Source organism: Macaca thibetana, chromosome 7 (genome assembly GCF_024542745.1).
Source record: "Macaca thibetana thibetana isolate TM-01 chromosome 7, ASM2454274v1, whole genome shotgun sequence".
Taxonomy (NCBI): domain Eukaryota; kingdom Metazoa; phylum Chordata; class Mammalia; order Primates; family Cercopithecidae; genus Macaca; species Macaca thibetana.
The window spans coordinates 142854000-142874622 of NC_065584.1; the positions used below are offsets into that span (position 1 = coordinate 142854000).

At 44.9% G+C, this 20623-nt stretch overlaps 1 protein-coding gene and 1 long non-coding RNA gene across 3 annotated transcripts in view; both read left to right on the plus strand.

Annotated features, from left to right (window-relative positions):
- LIPC (lipase C, hepatic type) overlaps positions 1-20623 on the plus strand; it is a 162093-nt gene that overhangs the window by 100799 nt on the left and 40671 nt on the right. The gene's annotated exons all lie outside the window — the stretch shown is intronic.
- On the plus strand, positions 12214-14505 carry LOC126958491 (uncharacterized). The gene is made up of 2 exons (XR_007727203.1): positions 12214-12755; positions 13084-14505. It is a non-coding gene; the product is annotated as an uncharacterized LOC126958491 (long non-coding RNA).

Genomic DNA, 20623 nt, shown 5'->3' on the forward strand with positions numbered 1-20623 from the left:
TACACAATCTTTATTTTTTTATGTCTTTTTAACATATAATAGCCATACTATGGCTTACCAACTCCCCAGGAAGCCAGGACCCTCTGTATACTCAATGTTTTGCCACATCATTTACATGGATGAAATTGTTTCCTATACTCCCAAATTTACCCTGCTTGGTGACCAAGAATCACTTTTGTCCCTATTACTAGCGATATCATGTCTGCGTTTGGAAACAGACAAGTGTTACACAAAATTATATAATATGATAGGAATGTTGTCAATGGATATCTATTATTATATTTACCAGTCAAAATTTTAGTTCTTATAACTGGTATCACCAACTATTTGATAACACAGTAGGGTGACTACAATCAATAATAATTTAACTGTACATTTTAAAATTTAAAAAAATTTTATAAAAAAGAAGTTTTTGGCCGGGCGCGGTGGCTCAAGCCTGTAATCCCAGCACTTTGGGAGGCCGAGACGGGCGGATCACGAGGTCAGGAGATCGAGACCATCCTGGCTAACACGGTGAAACCCCGTCTCTCCTAAAAAATACAAAAAACTAGCCGGGCGAGGTGGCGGGCGCCTGTAGTCCCAGCTACTCGGGAGGCTGAGGCAGGAGAATGGTCTAAACCCGGGAGGCGGAGCTTGCAGTGAGCTGAGATCCGGCCACTGCACCCCAGCCTGGGCGACAGAGCAAGACTCTGTCTCAAAAAAAAAAAAAAAAAAAAAAAAAAAAAGAAGTTTTTATACCATTGGATCTGTTGGATCGTTAAAAATAAAACAGTTTAGAAAAAGAAGAAGCTATTTACATACTATTTTATTCCATAAGACTTTAACCAGTTCCGCTGTTAATAAAATGTACGTGTGCAGAATTGTATTGTTTTCTCCATTACTCAACACATATTTGTTGAGTACCTTCTGAACGCCAACATTGTGCTAGGTGCTGGGCATAGGGTGGAAGACACAACTGACAAGGACTCAACTCCCTGGTATAGGAAACAGATACTTTATTTCTTCAGTTGTAAGGTCCACTGTTGTTCCTATTTAATATCTTTGAATTTGGAATATATCTTACAAATGCTATGGGCTAGGGCATGGTTGTGACATTGATAAAAAGGGCTCTTACTGCCATCACTTCAGTTGACTTGCATGCATTGCTAAGTGATACTGCATGGCTTGAGCTTAATTGCCACTTAGAAGGTTTTTGACAAGACTAACTCATTATTTGCACACAAAAAGGCACAGAGACAGAGGTGAGGCATAAATCTGATATTCATCATTAGAGTAACCGTCATCCTATGTTTTCTTACAAAGTAACAAACAAGTGTTTTATGAAATGTAATCGCAATATATGAAGCTGTGCTTTACTGGTGCACATGCAAAAGGATTGCCCATCAGGCTGCAAGCAAAGCAAACAACAGTAGGAGAAACTGCCAAACCCTAAAGCAGAGGAAAGAAATCTCCAAACAATAAGAGGCACTGTGACCAATCCACACAAGACTATCACTAAGACATCAGGTTTTAACTTGCAACTTGCTTTTTTCCTTTTTAGTGGTATGTTAAGCAATGGTATATCATACTATTTGTGTATATTAGATTCAATGAAATACCATATTTACAATAATAAACAAGTAAGCAAAACATAAGACCATTACACGTTCTGAAAGGACCTCTCAGCAAGAGTGACACATTGCTAACTAATGCACATTGTTCCATGTGGAGTTGGTGAGGATAACAGCACTTCCTTCCGGAAACACTTTAGTATACAAAATGCTGACATGTGGTGACATCTCATTTCAGCATCTCAACAACCACACCTGGAAGTCGTTATTATTGTGTATATTTACAGATGAAGTCGTTATTATTGTGTATATTTACTCGAATAACTTAAGAGACTTCCCTAACATGACTCAGCTAATGCCTGGAAGACCCAAAACTAGAATCCAGGACTTCTGACTCTATGTCTTATGTTTTTCTTCTCATCTACATGAAATGGTACAAAATGCAAATTAAATGATTATCCACAGTCTTGTGTAATTCTGGCGTGTTTCCAGCTAAGACTTCTCACCTGTTCATTCAACTCAAAGGCATCCTTCAGTCCTCCTCCCCATTCTTCTCAGTCTCGGGGATCTGGGGAGGGAATGTGGTGAAAGGAGAGTAATTGAATCCTCACTAACTGCAAGGCCCAAACTCAAGGAGATGCAGGCAATAACTCATTCCACTGCATTTACCATTGCATATACCCATACCTGGGGCTCTCCAGGGATGGCATCAGATGCTGCAGGAACATGAATGATAAATACCATATCCCAAGGATTAGGGCCCAGGCAAGTTCTCAGGGGAGAGCTATACATAAGACTGGTAGGACCCACTGTGTCCAGAAGACAAGGGCACCATGCGGGTTTGCATGAGCAAAGCTAAATTGGCGCTGACAACTGGCAACAGGTATTGAGAGTCTTTTAAAAGTTGATGTTACTTAATCTAGTAATCCCATTTCCAGGAATTCATTCAAAGAGAATTAATCTGGGAGGTAGAGAAAGGTCTATGAATAGGATTGCATCACAGTATGGTTTACATTTGGAAAAAACAGTGGTTGTAATTTAAGTTACAACAGTAGAGGATTGGTCAAATATTATAATTCTGGTACAACCATACGTTAGGATTCTCTCTTACCAATTATTGATGTCATGTGGAAGTGTTCAAGACAAAACATTGAGTTATGAAATCAGGATTCTAAATTATATATATACACACACACACACACACAAAATTAAACTCAAACATCCACATGGAGACACACATTGCATTTTAAAACCTAGAAGGAAATCATAACCATAATACAATAGTTATCTCTGATTATGGGAATACAGGTAATTTTGGTTATTTTGGTGATTTTCTCTAAGTTTTCTTTTTTTTTTTGAGATGGAGTCTCAATCTGTTGCCTCAGGCTGGAGTGCAATGGCATGATCTCAGCTCACTGCAATGTCTGTCTCCCAGGTTTAAGCGATTCTCCTGCCTCAGCCTCCCCAGTAGCTGGGACTACAGGCATGAGCCACCAAGCCTGACTAATTTTTGTATTTTTAGTAGAGATGGGTTTTACCATGTTTGCCAGGCTGGTCTCGAACTCCTGACGCCAGGTAATGCACCCGCCTTGGCCTATCGAACTGCTGGGATTACAGGCATGAGCCACTGCACCTGGCCATTTTTCTCTAAGTTTTCTACAATGTTTTATTTCGCTTTTTGTTTGTTTTTTGCTTTTTAAGAGAGAAAGTTCACCCAAATCAGAGGCAGGAATAGATGTGAAAAATGGGGATGGGACCTTTGAACCAGGAGCAATATGAGAAAGTGAGAAGGATGGCCTCGGCCGGCTGGGTCTGCGAGACTACCTGGAAAAGCCACGGGAATCACAGCCCACAGGGTGACATCTCCAGATCCAGCAGTCTTTTAGGAAGGCAGACGGAGTCTCAGACCTATCCCACCCATCTTAAAGTGGCCTGGTCACTGGGTCAGAGCTTCAGCAGACGAAGGCGCCCTGGGATGAGTTGCCAAATATGGTTTGAGCAACAGAGGCACTGGAACAAGGTAGGAGGCGGGGAAAGGGGATGAAAGGTAAAGCCCTGCCCCTGTCCTCAAGGTACTTACAGTCAATGTGAGGATGGCTGACAACCATAAAATGATGCCCTATGACGACGGTCGTTCCACCCACATCCTCCAGACCCCGGTATAAAACCTCCACCTTTCATCTCCATTATATTGGGCAAAACACAAAGCATCAACAAAAACAAAAACAAACAAGTAAAACTACATAGAAAAGGAGACACAGAGGAATACAGAAAAGCAAAATCCTCCTCCAAACTGATGGATGTTTCATCCCAAAGGACACTCGACCTTTCTCAGGCATCCTGCCACTGAAGAAGTCAATCATTCACGGCCCATGGTTCCTAGATTCCGCTCAGCACAGTCTGGAATCAAGGAGTTCATTTAATGGAAGCTTAACAGATTCAGATTTCTCTAAAATTCCACATCCCCTTCTGCCAAGAAGCTGCTTTGAAAGATGACACTCCCTTGATGTGAATTTGCAGCCTGCCCCATTAACAAGGCTTCAGTCAGAAAACATTTTTAAATCAACCCTGTTCCAGACACTTGCTCCCAAGGACAAACTAGAAGAAACTCTGCACCAGCTCAAACCTTAAACCTTCCGAGCACTTTGATGATCAGAAATGAGGGGAAATATTAGAACAAATCTTATTAATCCAAATATTCTCAACAATCTTCAAAGCAAACCATTGCTCTGGGCTGCAGAAAGCAGAGCTCATGCAGAGCCAGCCCTTTCGGTCCTAACTCCTGTTAGCCAAGCCAGTCTCCTAAAAACAGACCTAAGAACAACACAGGGAAACATTCAGAATCCAACGTGATGGGAGGAAAAAGGAAGAGGAAACAGGTAAATGAAAGAAGGAGGATGAGAACTGGAGAGCTGACTACTTAAACTTTTAGCAGTTCCCTCAAATAAAAGGATAAGGTGTTGCATGCCACACTGCCTCAAAGCAACCCCCTCAGTTCACTGTTGTGCAGCTGAGAATTCTGGAGAAACCCCACAGCAGCGGGCATCTACATCCTGGCTCTACTCACAAGAGACTGAGAACCCCAGAACTCCTCACCATGCACATTTCTCTTGGGTGTGGTGGGAGGGGCATTTCCGTTTCCAAACCTTGGGGCCATTTGCTCTTAGATACACAAACATCTCCTCAGCCTTTGCCAACTTCACCCAGCCAGAAAGCCATAATGCAGAATTAGTAGCATTTCAATCATTTCTGTGACGAGCTGGTGACAGGCTGGAATATGATGAGTGAAGCAATCAGATGTTGTTAAAGGAAACAGGCATGAGGGGAGAATGACAAGAGTGGTACAGTAATAAGCATCATCATAAAAACCCCCATTGGCATCAAGTTTATCATCACCAGCATAACTAACGGAGCCAGAACACCTGTTTGTAATGGAGATTCCAGCTCCTCCACTTTCTAGCTATGTGGCTGAGCACGCTTCTCGCCCTTTCTAAGTCTTGGTTTAGCATCTGTGGAAGGTGGATAGCAATCGCTACTTCATAAGATTGTTTAGCGATTACAGTCAAATAATGTCTATAAGGCAATTTGCAAAGTGTTAGCGGTACCAGTAGTACCAGTAGTAGTAGAAGAAGCAGTAGTAGTAGTAGTATTGGTATTATAAGGAGTATTTTATATTATTTCAACAAGGATTATGCACTATGTCATTACACCCTTACCTCATAGAGAAGACATTGTTAATGCTATTTGATTGAAAGTAGACCAGAGACTCAGAAAAGTTAAACATCTTTCCTAGTAAGCATAAAAAGTTAATGCAGGCCGAATGCAGTGGCTCATGTCTGTAATCCCAACACTTTGGGAGGCCAAGGCAGGAGGATCACCTGAGGTCAGAAGTTAGAGACTCCAGCCTGGCAAACACAGGGAAACCCCATCTCTACTAAAAATACAAAAAATTAGCCAGGCGTGGTGGCGCACACCTGTAATCCCAGCTACTTGAGAGGCTGAGGGAGGGGAACAGCTTGAACCCAGGAGGCAGAGTTTGCAGTGAGCTAAGATCGTGCCACAGAACTCCAGCCTGGATGACAGAGTGACACTCCATCTCAAAAAAAGTTAATGCAGAAATAAGGCTGTATATTGGTTTCCTATTGCTTCTGTTAACAAATTACTACAAATTTAATTTGTTAAATTGACACTATCTTACAGTTCTGCAGTCAAAAGTCCTAAAATTAAGGTGTCGACAGAACTGTGTTTCTTCTGGACACTCTGAGGACAAAATCCATTTCCTCACCTTTTTCAGCTTCTAGAGGCCACCTACATTCCTTGGCTTGTGGCCCCTTCCTATATCTTTAAAGCCAGCAGCATAGCATCTTCCAATTTCTCTCTCTGATTCTAACCCTCTTGCTTCTTTCTTATAAGAACCCTTGGGATTACATGGGGTCCATTCAAAGAAACCGGGATAATCTCCCTAACTCAAGATCCTTACCTTAATCACATCTGCAAAGTCCTTTTGGTAACATATTCTAAGTTCTGGGGATTACGATGTGGACAAATTTGGAGGTGGTCATTATTCAGCCTACCACAAACTGGATCCTGTTCTCCAGAATATAGCTGTTTGGAGCAGGAATAGGGGTTTCGTTTGTTTGCTTTGCTTTAAACTCTTTCATTTCTTTACTCAGCAAATATCATAGAGCAGCTACTATGTGCAGGGCACATTTATAACTTATAACCTCCTCTCTGGATATAACCACATCAGAATCAAGCTTCATTAGTGTGATACATATATATATATATATGATATGCATATGATATATATATATATATCACTGAAATCCATAATTTAAGAAACAAAAAGGGCCTTTGGAGATCATCAGCCGATCCCCTTATTCTATAAATGGGCAAACTCAGACCCACAGGAGTAATACAACTTTCCCAGCGTCAAATAGGGAGTTTGTGAGACGTAATGAGGGCCTGAATTAGATCTGGAGGAAAAAAAGTAAATGGAGGCATTTTTGAGAAAAACCAGTGAGCTGACTGGCAATGGGGTAGGAGAAATGTAGGGGTCAAGGGTGCCTAAAGTTCATGGCTTGGGGATGTCACTCATAGAGCTGGAGACAGACAGTAGAGGAAAGACACTTTCGAGGGAAAATATGTATTCAGTGTGTTCTAGAACTCAGATCTCTTCTTAGTGTCACTGTGAAATTTTCCATTACTTCATCTCACTTCCTATTCTCTCATAAGCGCGAACACAGGGTTGTAATCATTGTGTGACCGCCACGTGTCAGTGCTCTGTGTTTCTTGCTGACACCTGGCTAGGCTTTGAGGATAAGATTTTTGTCCCAACATCTACCAACCTACAAGGAGCCGAAGGCAACGGGATTTGCTGCACATCTCTGCTTGAACCTTAGAAGTGCTGTCCCATTGTCTTCTGGTAGGCCTTGTTTCGGGGAGATGTCTGTTGAATTCTTATCTTTGTTGCTGTGTATGCAGTGTGGCTTCTTACCTCTGTCTTCTTTTAAGATTTTTTTTTTTATCACTGGTTTTCAGCAATTTGATTATTCTGTGCCTTGGTATAGTTTCCCTCACATTTGTGTGTGTGTGTGTGTGTATGTGTGTGTGTGTTTCGAGATCATTGATCATCTTGGATGTATGTATTTAGTGCTTTCATCAAATTTAGACATTTTTCCACCATTATTATTTCTTTAAGCGTTTTTTCTGTCCCCTTTCTTATCTTCTTTGGAATCTTCAATTACACATATATGAGGCCTCTTAAAATTGCCCGACAGCTCCCTGATGTTCTGTTAATTTATTTTCAGTCTTTTTTCTCTATGTTTCATATGGTTGGTTTCTGTTGCTGTGACTTCAAGTCCACTGATCTTTTCTTCTGCTGTGTGTAATCTGTTATTCATCCCACCCAATGTATTTCATATCTCAGACATTGATTTTTCAATCTCTAGAAGTTCAGTTTAGACTTCTTAGAGCTTCCATATTTCTTCTTAGCATGCTTACATTTTCTTCTACCATCTTGAATAAATGAAATATACTCATAAGAACTGTTTTAATGTTCTTGATGACTAATTTTACCATCTATAACAATTCTAGGTTGGTTTCGATTGATTGATTTTTCTCTTCATTGTGGGTTGTATTTTCCTGCTTCTTTGCATGTCGGGTAATTTTTTACTAAATACCAGACGTTGTGAATGTTACCTAATTGGTGCTGGGCATTCCTACATTATTTTAAACGTTCTTTAGCTTTGTCTTGGGGTGCAGTTAAATTACCTGCGAATAGCTTGACCCTTTTGAGACTTGCTTTAAAACTTTGTTAGATGGGACCAGAACAGTCTTTAGTCTAAAGCAAATTTGCCCCTTGATTCCAAATACTGTTTATGTTGCTAATGATTACAATATGATGACAAAACATCCATGTCCCACACTATTCCTTACTAACTCTCCCTTCAACAACTGTATTTGAGTAGAACCGTTGACTGCCTCACCTCAATCTCCTGTGTATTCACAAGGCAAAGTTCCCCAAGGTTTTAACAAATGCCCAATGTTGCTTTGGTGCAATAGCACCAGGGCTCCTGCCTCTCATAGAGAATTGTGCCCCCTCTCCACTATGTGGCACAGCACATTGAGTTCAACAATGTTCTATCAGACTGACGCTGCCATAACACTGCATATCTTCACCCAGGAGGGGCGACAGCCCTAAGCCTCTTGTGTGGCAAAATAAAATCCAAGTTTCAGTGCTAAAAAGGCCCTGCTTTTCTGAAGCGAACCCCTTCAGAGGTCTCACAAGAATTTAAAAGAGAATTTCTAGACCACAAGTTTCAGTGTGGAGAGCTGCAGGCTTAGAGAATTGCAGGGATGTTTGAAGCCCTGCCCACAGTTCCAGGAAACACCCTTTGTATATGAGCTCCTTTCCCACACAAATGTGAGAAGGAGGCTATGACCCTGGAAATTGAACACAGGGAAACAGAAACTCCGCCAAAACTATTCTTGCATTGACATTAGACACAAAAACACCCATATAAGCTTGATTTGCTGTCATAGTCAAATAAAATAATAGCATGTAAGCATTTCAAAGAGATTCCACTGACATTCTCACTTGTGATTCTGACAACAAGCCTGTAAGTAAGTAAGAAAGGCAGGCGTCACAGCTCCTAAGTGACAGATGAGGAAATCAGCCTTACAGAGGTTAAGTGATCTGAACAAGGTCAGACAGCTAGTTGGTGCAAAGTGGGGCCCTGAACCCAGATCTTCTGACTCTTGGTCAAGAGCTCTTTTCATTCCGCCCTGCCTCCTCTCTTACTGTATCAGAAAAGGGAACAGCCACCAACTTCCTGTGCTGACCCTAGACCAGGGCTTCTTGATCGCAGCACACTTGACATTTCGGGCTGGGTAATTTTTTATTATGAGAGGCTGTCCAGTGCATTGAAGGGTGTTTGGCAGGATCACTGGGCTCTACCCACTAATGCCAGTAGAACTCCCCTTGCCCCCTGTTTTGACAACCAAAACTATCTCCAGGTGTTGCCATGTTGCCAAATGCCCCAAGGTGGGGGGAGGTAACAGCAGAGCAAACTCACCCCTCAGTTGAAATCCACTGCCCTAAATGATGCCTGAGAATGCTGTCCACGTGTTTGAGAAAGCAGCAGTCATTACGTTAGTTCTGTAAAAGGAGAAACAAAATCGAAAGAGGAACTTGTGCTGATACCAGTGAGTCTGGGACCATGAAAGTTGGCCGTGAGAGACAGAATTGTGCAGCACCAGGGAGTTATCTAAAAAGTTCTCTTCTGGGCCACCCTCTGAACTTAACCTTTTGTGTTCTCACTGCACTCCTTCAGGCTCAGTGAACTCTGCAAAATCCAACCCACTTTCCAAGGAAACATTTCTGGAAGGTAACATGGAATTAGTTAATGTGCTAAGAGGGAGAATAGAGGAGTTAAGATGCAGGTTCTGCACATACAACAATGTGAATGAACCTCACTTAGTGTTGGGCGAGAAGAGCCAGGCCCAAGGGAGCACCTATTGTATGAATCTACTGACTCGAAGTTCAAGAGCAGGCAAAACTAATCTCCGGTGATGGAAGTCAGAACAGTTACATCTGGTGGTGGTGTTGCCTGGAGACACGTTTCAGAGACTAGAAATGCTCTCTGCCTTGATCTTGGTGGTGGCTACACTGGTTGTAAACATAACAGATATAACACTCACAGAGCTATACACAGGATTCATCACCGAGAAAGAAAGAGAAAGAAAGGAAAGAAAAGAAAGAAAGAAAGAAAGAAAGAAAGAAAGAAAGAAAGAAAGAAAGAAAGAAAGAAAGAAAGAAAGAAAGAAAGAAAGAAAGGAAGGAAGGAAGGAAGGAAGGAAGGAAGGAAGGAAGGAAGGAAGGAAGGAAGGAAGGAAGAGAGAGAGAGAGAGAAAGAAAGAGAGAGAGAAAGAAAGAAAGGAAAGAAAGAAAGAAAGAAAAAAAAGAAAGAAAGAAAGAAAAAAAAAAGAAAGAAAGAAAGAAAGAAAGAAAGAAAGAAAGAAAGAAAGAAAGAAAGAAAGAAAGAAAGAAAGAAAGAAAGAAAGAAAGAAAGAGAAAGAATGTTGACTGTAGAACCAAATTGTCTGGGTTCAAATTTCATCCCTGAAGATGACTCTGGTTACCTTAGAGCATTTTGTGGGAAGTTAATAAACTACACAGGGTGTACAGGAAGTGCTCAATAAGTATTATAATTAAAAGAACTATACTTCAGCTGGGTGCGGTGGCTCACGCCTGTAATCCCAGCACTTCGGGAGGCCAAGGCGGGCAGATCACTAGGTCAGGAGATTGAGACCATCCTGACTAATACAGTGAAACCCTGTCTCTACTAAAAATACCAAAAAGTTAGCCGGGCGTGGTGGCGGGTGCCTGTAGTCCCAGGTACTCGGGAGGCTGAGGCAGGAGAATGGTGTGAACCCGGGAGGCAGAGCTTGCAGTGAGCACAGATTGTGCCATTGTACTCCAGCCTGGGCGACAGAGTGAGACTCCGTCTCAAAAAAGAAAGAACTACACTTCTAGCCAGCCAGGCAAAGTGAAGGATTAAGAGAGCTACTCTGAATTTCTCTGCTGCCCCCTCCGCCTCACCTCCCATGCATTGAACAGAGTGTATATGTAAGTCCTCCCACCACAACCATCAAGACAGGCACATCTGCCCTTTTTCTCTGTCTTCTTCAGTTCCTTCCGGGTTCTCTCTGGAGGCTTGCTTAGGAGCTGCCCCTGTTCGCAGAGCTCTTCATCAATAGACTGAGTATTTACAGAATAGTGCAGTTCTGATTAAACAGTTCATTTCACTGGAGACTGGGGTGGTGTATTGTGTCTCTGGAGTTATTCTTGGCATCAGCAGCCCTTGCTCTTAGCATCCATTTCTTTACATTTTTAGGTGGTGCATAAGAAGAACTGCAGTGAAACAGATCAGATTGGGGGCAGGTGGGATTTCCTTTTACCTTTCTCCCGCTATTTCTTGGTGGATTTATCCCATTTTCTTTGCTGCTATTTGCTCCTTGCTATCTTTTATTCTTCTCTTTTGAAACTGGCTGAGTCAGAAGGAAATAAACAAATGCAAGAATGTGTGGAAAGAGCATTAGATGGCATGTCCAGCAACTCAGACTCTACATCCAGCAACTAGTTATGTGACTGATTGATGTGTGTTTTAGCTTTTTGGCACCTCAGGTTTTGGGCTGTTTTTTTGTGTTGTTTTTAATCTGTTAAATGAAGTCATTGGTCTAGATTTTTGGTCTCTGAATGTGTGTCAGCCATGGAAACTTTCCTACAAACAGACTCTTCAAGCAGAAAATGATAAAACCTAAAATCAACTTTGGGATGAAACCAGGTGGGCGGGCAGTCACGAACCCACCCTTTCATCCTCTGTGTCCTCTCCCATCTCCCATAGCAGCCCCCAAAGTAGTTCCACAAGATCCTTGGCCTTGGGATCCTAGAGCACAATGTCTAAACCATTAGATGTGCCTATTTAGAAACTCCTTTCCTGCTCTTAAAGTGCTCAGCCCTCTCCCCTACACATAAAGCCTTGCCTCCATGAGAGCAGCGAGGACTAGCCTTCGAAACCCCAGCACACAGAGGTGAGTGTGAGCCCAGCTCGACAGTATACAAGCCCATTGGAAAGCTGCCCCAGACAGAATTTTCTCAGTTGTGTCCTATGGACCATCAGTGCCAGAAATGCTTGGCCAAAAAAGGAAATACGGAGGGTGAGGGCGGCTTGCTTCAAAGTAATTGAGGTTGAGAGCCACTGCATATCATCTGCCCCTACTAGAGATTAAATTCACAGTAGCTTCTTTTCTCGGACCAGCAGGAAGCCTGATTAATGTTGGTTAATACAACATTTCCCAAATTTATTTGGCCACAAAACTCCTTTTTCCCCATAACTCCTATTAATATCACAAGAAACAGTCTGAGATCAGAAAAGGCAATTTTTAAAGACTGAGTTATAAGGCTCGAAATAAATGAGGAATTCCAGAAAAGGAAGGGAAGAGGGACAAGGACCCTGGTTTGGGGTCTGGATGAGGGCGAAACAAGGACCATCCATGATTCCAAAGAAGATCCAGATCTTGCTTGTTGTCTGTTGGTGCCTTTCTATCAGCTCATTCCTAGGGGGCAGACAGAGGCAGGAGGTGCTGGGTTGGTGGCCAGTGGCTCCTGACCACAGGAAGGGTACTGTGGGTGTAAGAAGTGAAGCAGGGCACGTCCCTGCCTCTGTTCTCCCCTTCCTTCTGGCATTGGCTCACTGTGACAAATCCTTCCCTAGGAAGGGCAGAAAATGAATTATCTGTTAAATCAATTCAACAGATAACCCACCTTTGTGTAGGCCTTGTGCTGGGACCACAAAGATGCGTAAGACACGCACACCTTAGAGCCCAGTCACGAAATGGAAAAGTAAACAGCCCCACCCTCGAGGTCTGAACAGGGGACTGGGGAGCACAGAGAGGGGCCCCTCCCCTGACCAGCTGTCAGGAGAACTGTCCACACATTCTGATTCCTCCAAGGTTGAGGGCTAAGGTGTAGGAAGAGGAGAGAGGTTCCAAGCAGAAGGAATTGCAGGAGCAAAGGCACAGAGGCACCCCGTCCTGCGAGCAGCTATGGCCGGAGCCGCGTGTCGCGGGATGGAGAGCGTGTGAACAGAGGGGACTGGAAGCGGATCCTCCCAGGAAGCAGTTGCAGGCGTTCATGCTACAGTGAGTTGCTGATAGTAGGAGGGGAAGAAAGAGGAAGGGGGTGTGGAAGATGACTCAGTGGGGGTGAGCCAGTGCCTGGAAGAGAGGAATGTGTGAGCAGAATGAGGAAGTTAGAAAAGCTGGTTGGAGGTAGGAGGTGGAAAGACAAGTTCAGCCCTCAACAAGTTAAGCAGGTTATATAAGAAGTCCAGGCATGGATGACGATGATCATAATCATGATGGGGACGATGACAAAGATGACTAGGAACTCTCTGTCATCTCTCTCTCTCTCTCTCTCTCTCTCTCTCTCTCTCTCTCTCTCTCTCTCTCTCCTTCCTGGTTGCGGGAGTTTGCAGGGAGGCAGGAGGTTGTGAAGAACAATAATCAGAAGAGAGTTTGTGTGTTCATCAAAAAACACCTGGGGCAGGTAGAGTTGGCGCTAGCTTCTCCATCCATCCCTGACACCCCAGCCCCATTCATCATTAAGCAGAAGACAGGCTGGGCTGGCCCAACTTGGTCCTGTACCCCCACCACCCCAGAACCCCGCTGGTCCATAGTGAGGATCCCTTCTCCTTGACCCTCCTCCTTCCCTGTGACTCGCCTAAGCCTGATCCTACACCTCCTATCCCAGCCACTGCCTCAGCCTCCTCCACCCCCAGCTTGGGATGAGCCACCTCCCTGGCTGGGTAGCATGGGATGAGCCATCTCCCTGCAGAGGCAGAGAACCAGTGACACTACACACAAACCAAGGCCATGCTGCAAACAGAACAGCAAGGCACCTCCTCTTAGGATGCATTATATTCGGGGTAGATGTTGAATTCTAGTAACACATTCCCTGGGGTGTTTTCAAATCCAAACACACTGGAGCCTTGTTCCATCCTCCCTGTGGGCGAAGGCCCCCGGGCTCACCTCCAGCCTCGGGCTGGCTCTGACTGCTGCCCTGGTTCCATCCTGGCAAGCAGAACTGAACAGGCCCGACTCCACAGCCCCCAGTGCTGCCGGCTGCAAGCTCTGCTGACTCCAGCCTCAGGCCCCTGCTTACCTGCTTCTAAATCCACATGCTCCTGCTCCTTCCTGCCCCTGCTGGCCTCTCAGAATGCCACTTCTTTCTGCCAAGACCTCAGCCATTGCTACGGCCCAGCCCCATCTTTATTGATTTCGGGGCTCTGTCCCCTTGCAGAGCCCGTCTCATTGCCACCCACATCTGGGACAGCAAAAGACTCCTCAGTTTCCTCCAAGAGTTCAGTTTCTTCCAAAAAGCTTGGCACATCTTAGCTGCCAGTGTGAACTGTGAGCTCCCAGAGATGCCCGTGGCACTTTCCAACATTCGTCACTTTTGACACATCTAAAATATCCTAGCTCCCAGAGCTGCGTGAGCACCAGCCCAGATGGACTGGCTGCTGGGGAAGCATCGGTCTCTCCAGGGCCTCTGAGAAGCCTTGGGGCAGGAGGGGGATGTCTGACAAAGCTTCCTAACTAAGGAGCCCCACTTCCTCTCGCTTTGGGCACCCCTGCCAAATGAGCGGGCACCTCCATGTTCCAGCAGCCCTTGCTGCCCGGCTTCCAAGCTCCAAGCCAACTTCCTTCCACAGAATTCTCTGCACCTTGGTTCCCGGTGGCTCCAAGTACTTTGCCATCTGCCGAGTCAGTTCTGCCAGAGAGGAAGCAGCCGATGTGGGGAGTTCTCTGTGGGGGCCACCTTTCCTCTCTCAGGTCACCTTTACTCTCAGAAGGAAAATGACCCCCTGACCTATTAAATAGCTGAAATCAAGGGCTACTAGGGCCCAGGTAGGTGAAGGTGCTAAAGGCATGAAGGTCAGCATCTAGCTAGGCAGTCAGGTCAGCCAAGAAGACAGGTGAGGTGAGTGGACCCTTTGGCCCCACAGTCAGACAGTGAGAGAGCTACTCCCAGAGTTCTCTGGGGCATGAAGGGGCTGCAGGGGTAGGTGAACGGCATCCAGAGAAATAGACATCATGGAAAGTGCAAGCATGAAACAAGCTGGGATCTTTTTTTTTATTTAAAATTATTTTTCAGGCCAGGCACAGAGGTTCACGCCTATGATCCCAACATTTTGGGAGCCCAAGGCAGGAGGATCACTTGAGGCCAGGAGTTTGAGACCAACTTGAGCAACACAATGAGGCCCTGTCTCTATGGGAAAAAGATAATAATAATTAGCTAGTGGAGGGGGCTAGCGGCATATGCCTGGGATCCCAGCTAGTTGAGAAGCTGAGGAGGGAGGATCGCGTGAGTCCAGGCATTCAAGGCTGCAGTGAGCTATGATCACTGCGCTCCAGCCCAGGCAACAGAGCCAGACCTTGTCTCTAAAAATATAAAGAAATAAAAGAAAAGAAATTATTTTAAGGAAGTAAATACTCGCATGGCTCATAAATTAAAAGAATATAAAATAGAATAGATTTGCAACATCTTACCCCCCTCCCGTGACGTCCATATCCATTCCCTCCTCCCCCTCTCCCACCATGGGTAACCACTTATATTCATCTCATCTGTATCTTTCCAATATTTCTTTATGCAACTGAAAGCCAATATGGAGTTATTTACTTATGCCCCCACCCTTCCCCAAAAGGTATCACACTTTAGATACCGTTCTGCACCTTTGGTCACTCAGCAGTACGTTCTAGAAATCTTTTCAAATCAGTACAGTGTTTCTTTAGTCAAGCTGCAAAGTATTTCATTGAGGGATATGTCCCATTTCAGCTATCTAGACTCTAGATGGACACTTGGGATGTTTCCAGTATTTTACAATTACAGACAATCCCGCAGTGAATGACCTTGTATTAATTTCATTTCATATGTGTGCAGATACAGCCACAGGGTAGATTCCCATGCAGGAAATGCTCAGTAAAGAGAAAATGCATTTGTAACTTTCAGAGCTGTTGCCAAATCCCTGTCCGTTGGAGTTGCACCATTTTGCATTCCTGCCAGCGTCTCCTTCAAGGTGTGTGGTCACATTTTTTAATGTTTACCAATCTGAGGGGTGAGACTTGTGTCTCAGTATAGTTTTAATTTGTATTTTTCCTCTTAGGAGTGAGGTTGAGGATCTTCTCATATGTTAAAAGGCCATTCATATTCCTTTCTCTGTGAAATGGCTCCTCGTGTCCTCAGTTGGCCCATTGTTCTGTGGGTTGCTGGTCTTGTTCTCCTTGATTTCTAGGCATTCTATAGATATCAAGGAGATTCGCCCTTTGTGTTATGAGTTGCAATTATTTTTTCTTGCTTTGCTGTTGATTTTTTGCCTCTACTTAGGGTTTTTTTTTGTTTTGTTTTGTTTTTGAGATGGAGTCTTGCTTTGTCTCCCAGGCTGGAGTGCAGTGGTGTAATCTCGGCTCACTGCAAGCTCCATTCCCCGGGTTCACGCCATTCTCCTGCCTCAGCCTCCCAAGTAGCTGGGACTACAGGCGCCCGCCAAGAAGCCCAGCTAATTTTTTGTATTTTTAGCAGAGATGGGGTTTCACTGTGTTAGCCAGGATAGTCTCGATCTCCTGACCTCGTGATCCGCCCGCCTCCGCCTCCCAAAGAGCTGGGATTACAAGCGTGAGCCACTGCGCCCGGCCTTTTTTTTTTTAATTTAGTTGGTCATACAGAAGTTTTTTGTTTGCTTTAATGTAGTCTAATTTAACAACCTTTTACAGCTTCTGAATTTTGAATCGCAGAGGGAGGTTCTTATTCAAAAGGTTATGAAGGAATTAGGCCATATTTTTTTCTGGTAATTTTATGATTCCTATTATTTCATTTAAAAATTGGATTCCTTTGGAGTTTTTCCTGATGTATGATGAGAGGGATGGACCCAACTTATATCTTTTCATCTTTTTCCAGATCTCCCAATACTGTTTTTAAAGTCCATCTTTACTCTATCCTAGCACTTGGAGAAATTAGATTTCCACTGCCCAGAACAACCTGGCCAATAAGTCACTTCTATCAAATACTGAATTCAAACGTATGCATTTGGGAGTTCTGGGTTTCTATTCTGCTTCTTTATCCATGTTCCTATATACACTGCTTGAATTACTGAATCTTTATGGTACATTTTAGTATCAAATAGGACACAACTTCCCCCATAGTCTTTTTTAGTTCGGAGCTCCCCTGGCCATTTACTGGCAAGCTGAGCTCTGTCACTGGGGCTCTCCTTGCTCACTGTCATGTTTTATTCTCTTGTCTCCTACAAGGAGGCCAACATATGCCTGTAGGCATCCAACCAGGGAAGGAGGCAAGCACAGCCTGCTCCCCAAACAAGGCAGAGGCAGGGGTGCAAGGCCTTCTGGGAGAGTCCCAGTAGGCCATGTCTGTGTACCCCTTTGAGGCCGGTGTTCTGGAGAAAGGCCAAATAGGAGATCTATGTCTTCCTGGAGGTTTGGACTTTGCCCTGAAGATTCTCAGCACTGACCTTCTGGTCCATCCAATCTGTTTAAATGAAGGTGATCTCAGATAACCTCAACATAAAGAGTTACCCTGTCTGATATTCTGTCTCCTCATGATTTGTTACTGATCAGGGGCAGAAGAACCCTTCAAGGAGGAAGATGTTATAATAGCAACATCAATCCCTACTTCTACTACCACCAATGCCACCATGGCCACCTTTATTCATTGAGAACCTGCTATATACCAGGCACTGTGGGAGGTACTTTACACTTTTATCTCATTTACTTACAACCCCATGAGGAAACCATCTGTAAACTTGCCCAGAATTGCGGCTCATTAGTGGCAGAGCCAAGCTTTAGATCCAAGCCTGGTTCCAAAACTCACATTCTTCACCACTGGGCAACTTCTTCTCAGAATGATCCGCCACCCTGTGTTGATGCAAATTCCCAGGCCTCCCAGACCTACTGAATCAGGTGCTCTGGGAATGGCGCCCAGGAGTCTGCATCTCCAGCACATGAATACCTGAGAGCCACTGCTCACAAATGTGGAAAGTTAGGTAATATATCAGGCTGTGAGGATGAGTATTTCCTTAGCAGTGGTGTAAGGGCAGAACCCTGACTGGTGTGTTTTGCAGTCAGACTTTGATTTCCTCATTAGCAGAGAGTGTTAACCGGTAGCCTAGTTTGGCTCTTCGAGGTGCCTGATTCAGACACAGCACCCCACAGCTGGAGCACCCTAGCCGGTAGAGGCAGGGACTCAGCCAAGTAGGCTCCAAAGCTGCTACCTAAGCCCAGCAGATTTCTCCTGCCCAGAACAACCTGGCCAAATGGGAGAGGGGAGGCTGAAATCCTCACTCCAAAGAAGGACCTCGTTTTCTTGGCACAAAGGCACCACGCCAAACCACACAGCTAAGGCAGTGTGCTACCTAAAGCAGGTGCACAGAATTCACAGAGAGGTACCAAATAGTCTGGCAAAGACTTGGTGGAGAAGTACCAACAAATATCTGGAAAGAACTACGTTGGGTTGAGACATGAGAAGGAAGAGATTCGTAGGCAAGTTTGGAAAGGGAAACAACGCATCGAACACCAAGCCCTGGACTAGACATTTCAACTTTCATTCATCCTCACCACCACCCACACGAGACGGTCTTCCTATTTCCAACTTAGAAGAAGGAAGGTGAGGCTCCTACTGGTTAAGCAAGCTTCCCAAGGCCATACAGCTAATAAGTATTAAACAACCTAACACAGAGCCAACTGGCTCCAAAACCAGTGCCCCCTGCCGCCATTCCACTACCCTGCCTCTGCCATTGCTCCCTATGGCAACCTGGAAATTGCTGGGGTACCTGTCCGTGGTCTGAAGTGGGCCGGCAGCAGTCAACTGGGCCTCCAGATATGGGTAGTGAAGGGAGGGTACAGGTCCAAAAGAATATCTTAGGGGAAATAGTGCACATGCCCAGGAAAGTTTTATAGTCTCAGAACGTAGATGTATGGAGAAGTCGAATTCTGGTCCTGGTTTGCTTTTTCAGCCAGTTGTCTGAACCCTTGGCAGTCACTGAACCCTTCCTTATTTCTTCATGAGGAAATTAACATCTCCTAGGATAGGAACAGCTGTGCTGCAGATCTCAGGGTCAAGCAAGTCTCAAAGAAGATGAGAGACACCAAGGGCCTCAGGAAAGCTGAAGGGCTCAGGGTGCATGCTGCAGCCATGACCTCAGCCTCTGTGAGTCTAGAGGTGACCATACTGGCCACACTGAATCTCATCTTCCCCCTGTATTTCATAGTCCTTCCCTCCCATCAGGTACAGCCTTTGATTAAAATTCCCAAGATTATCTGGGGAGCTGGCGGCACCACCCACCAATGGAGTTCATCTGGCTGCCTTTACACCGGTCACCTTATGGCTGGGTGGGCGCTTTCCTATTCTTTGGCCAACATAACACTTTCCAAACTGTGTGACAGTTTATGTACTTGCCTCTACCGTAAGACCATGAGCTTTTTGAAAGCGTGGTCTGTCTTATTCACTGTTAGGTGTCACAATGTTAAGCCCAATCCCTGACACATAATAGGTGCTTAATAAATGTTTGGTGGAATGAATGAATGGATGGATGAATGAATAAAAGAATGAATGGGATCAGGGTGGGCCTTCAGTCTCTAAAAGCATACCCAAGAGCCAACCCTCTCAGTCCCAGGCCCCCACATGAGGAAGCCCTAGGGAGGTTCAGGGACAAGATCAGGCCCATTTCCTCATCAGGAAGCCCCCAAACCTCTGCCCCAAAGAGCACATCCAACGTGCTTCAGCCCACACTCCCCACCCACAGTGTACTGCCTATAATCCCAGCTACTCGGGAGGCTGAGGCAGGAGAATCACTTGAACTCAGGAGGCAAAGGTTGCGGTGAGCCGAGACCACGCCATTGCACTCCAGCCTGAGCAACAAGAGCAAAACCCCATCTCCAAAAAAAAAAAAAAAAATAACCTTGGGCTGTTTGGCCAAGTTAATGCTTAATGCTTTCCTCATGCTGCAAGTGTTTATCTTTGCCCAGATTCCAGCTCCAGGGAGGGGAACATTCCTGCAGAACAGCCAGGCGTTCTCAGGTCACCTCTGCTCTCGCTCTCACTTTTCTTTCTGCCTGATTAAGTCTGGCCTAAAAACACGTCTCAGGGGCACATATCTGTCACTCATAATAATCCTATAAGGTAGGTACTACTGTTAGTCTTATTACATAGTTAAGACACAGAGAGGTTAAGTAACTAGCCCAAGGTCACAAGCTAAGAAGGAGCAGAGCTGGGATTTAAGGCAGGCAATCTGGCTGCAGAGCTCAGCTGCCTCTTTTTTTTTTCCTAAGACATTGTTTGGTTCTGTCACCTCAGCTGGAGTGTAGTGGCACAATCACTGCTCACTGCAGCCTTGACCTCCCAGGCTCAGGTGATCCTCCCACCTCAACCTCTCAAGTAGCTGGGACTACAGGCACACACCACCATACCCGGCTAGAGCCCAGGCTCCTAACTGCTTCACAGCACTGTCTTGCTATGCACTAACAAGCCACGCTCAGGGCATGGGCCCATCTTGAGTCTCTTCCATCCATGGGTTCCGACTGGAAAGGAAGCAGCAATCTTCTCTTCTTTTCACACTGAGTATAAGGCACCCAGTTCGTCTTCTGGCAGCTGACCTGGAGGAGGGAGTGTCCCTCGTTTTCCTTTTACAGGTACAATCACTGCCAATACTAAAGCAGTGCCTGTCCCCACCTGCCAGGGCACCCAGGATCCTTGTCTCCAGCACTAACTTCATGAGGTAGGTGGCTCTGGGCTGGGATAGGACGTCCATATTCCCAGATTCCTTGACTGTGATGTCAAAGGTCCTCTGCCCCCACCCCTCCTTCTATTCCTTGTAAGCGTCACTTGGCAATTGTGTAGTTATGGCTGATACAGGAATGAAGGAGAAGGTCAAATGAAGTCCAAAGCCAGGAGCTAGATAGTCATCATACATCAAATAAAGTTTTGGAACAAGAACACAATG